We start from the raw sequence: 2,435 nt of genomic DNA, 5'->3' as shown, positions 1-2,435 counted from the left end.
GGGTAGTGCTTTGGGAGTTAAGTGCCAGAATGTGCACCATTCTGGGCGTTTAACGCCAGGATGGCACAAGAGGAAAGATTCTATTTTTAATTCAATTTTTTTTTTCAAGTTTTCAAAATCTTTTCAATCAAATCTTTTTCAAAATCAATTTCTTTCCATTTTCAAAAATACTTGCTATCAATTAATGATTTGATTCAACATTTCAAGTATGTTGCCTTTTCTGTTGAGAAAGGTTTAATGTTTGAATCATATCTTTCTTTGTTAGCCAAGTCATTAATTTTTAAAAATCAAATCTTTTTAAATTGTTTTTCAAATCATATCTTCTCAATCACATCTTTTTAAAACCATAACTTTTCAATCATATCTTCTTAATCATATCTTTTTCAAATAGTTTTCAATCATATCTTTTTGATTTCTTATTTCAAAATCTTTTTCAAAAATCACTTGATTTCTTTTCCACTCTTAGTTTTCGAAAATCAATTAAAGTTTTTCAAAATCTTTTTAAAATTTTTTTTAATTTATTTTTGAAAATTTCTTCCCCTCTTCTCACATCCTTCTATTTTTGGACTAACACTATTCCTCAGGGAACAATTCGAACTCCATCTCTCTTGATAAGTTCGAATTCTTCTAGCTCTTCCTTCTATTTTTCATTTCCTCTGACACCTCAAGGAATCTCTATACTGTGACATAGAGGATTCCATATTTTCTGGTTCTCTTCTCTTTCATATGAGCAGGAGCAAAGACAAAAGCATTCTTGTTGAGGCTGACCCTGAACCTGAAAGGATCTTGAAGCAAAAGCTAAGAGAAGCTAAAGCACAACTCTCTGTAGAGGACCTAATAGAAATCTTCAAACAAGAAGAACCCATGGCAGCCGAAAACAACAACAATGCCAACAATGCAAGGAAGGTGCTGGGTGACTTTACTGCACCTACTCCCGACTTCTATGGGAGAAGCATCTCTATCCCTGCCATTGGAGCAAACAACTTTGAGCTTAAGCCTCAATTAGTTTCTCTAATGCAACAGAATTGCAAGTTCCATGGACTTCCATTGGAAGATCCTCATCAGTTTTTAGCTGAATTCTTGCAAATCTATGACACTGTCAAGACTAATGGGATTGACCTTGAGGTCTACAGACTTATGCTATTCCCTTTTGCTGTAAGAGACAGAGCTAGGATATGGTTGGACTCACAACCTAAAGAAAGCCTGAACTATTGGGAAAAGCTAGTCAATGCCTTCTTGGCAAAATTCTTTCCACCTCAAAAATTGAGTAAGCTTAGAGTGGAAGTCCAAACCTTCAGACAGAAGGAAGGAGAATCCCTCTATGAAGCTTGGGAAAGTTATAAACAATTGATCAGAAAGTGTCCTTCTGACATGCTTTCTGAATGGAGCATCATATGTATTTTCTATGATGGTCTGTCTGAACTGTCCAAGATGTCATTGGATAGCTCTACTGGAGGATCTCTTCATCTGAAGAAAACGCCTGCAGAAGCTCAAGAACTAATTGAAATGGTTGCAAATAACCAATTCATGTACACTTCTGAAAGGAATCCTGTGAACAATGGGACAAATCAGAAGAAAGGAGTTCTTGAGATTGATACTCTGAATGCCACATTGGCTCAGAACAAGATATTGACTTAGCAAGTCAATTTGATTTCTCAAAGTCTGTCTGGAATGCAAAATGCACCAAGCAGTACTAAGGATGCTTCATCTGAAGAAGAAGCTTATGATCCTGAGAACCCTTCAATAGAAGAGGTGAATTACCTGGGAGAACCCTATGGAAACACCTATAATTCTTCATGGAGAAATCATCAAAATCTCTCATGGAAGGATCAACAGAGACCTCAACAAGGTTTCAACAACAATAATGGTGGAAGAAATAGGTTTAGCAATGGCAAGCCTTTCCCATCATCTTCTCAGCAATAGACAGAGAATTCTAAGCAGAACCACTCTGACTTAGCAACCATGGTCTCTGATCTAATCAAAACCACTCAAAGTTTTATGAATGAAACAAGGTCCTCCATTAGAAATTTGGAGGCACAAGTGGGACAGCTGAGCAAGAAAATTACTGAACTTCCTCCTAGTACTCTTTCAAGCAATACAGAAGAGAATCCAAAAGGAGAATGTAAGGCCATCAACATGGCCGAATTTGGAGAGGAGGAAGAGGCAGTGAACGCCACTGAGGAAGACCTCAATGGAAGTCCACTGGCCTCCAATGAGTTCCCTAATGAGGAACTATGGGAATCTGAGGCTCACATTGAGACCATAGAGATTCCATTGGATTTACTTCTGCCATTCATGAGCTCTGATGAGTATTCTTCCTCTGAAGAGGATGAATATGTCACTGAAGAGCAAGTTGCAAAATACCTTGGAGCAATCATGAAGCTAAATGACAAGTTATTTGGTAATGAGACTTGGGAGGATGAACCCCCTTTGCT

General features: G+C 37.5%; 1 non-coding gene across 1 annotated transcript; it reads right to left on the bottom strand.

Annotated features, from left to right (window-relative positions):
- Window positions 1–1,269: 1,269 nt before the first annotated feature.
- LOC130971948 (small nucleolar RNA R71) lies at window positions 1,270–1,377 on the bottom strand. The gene has a single exon (XR_009083152.1). It is a non-coding gene; the product is annotated as a small nucleolar RNA R71 (small nucleolar RNA).
- Between the last annotated feature and the right edge of the window lie 1,058 nt (window positions 1,378–2,435).

Source organism: Arachis stenosperma, chromosome 3 (genome assembly GCF_014773155.1).
Source record: "Arachis stenosperma cultivar V10309 chromosome 3, arast.V10309.gnm1.PFL2, whole genome shotgun sequence".
Classification (NCBI taxonomy): Eukaryota; Viridiplantae; Streptophyta; class Magnoliopsida; order Fabales; family Fabaceae; genus Arachis; species Arachis stenosperma.
The sequence above is the reverse complement of the archived record's forward strand: the minus strand, read 5'-3'. Positions and strand labels throughout refer to the sequence as shown.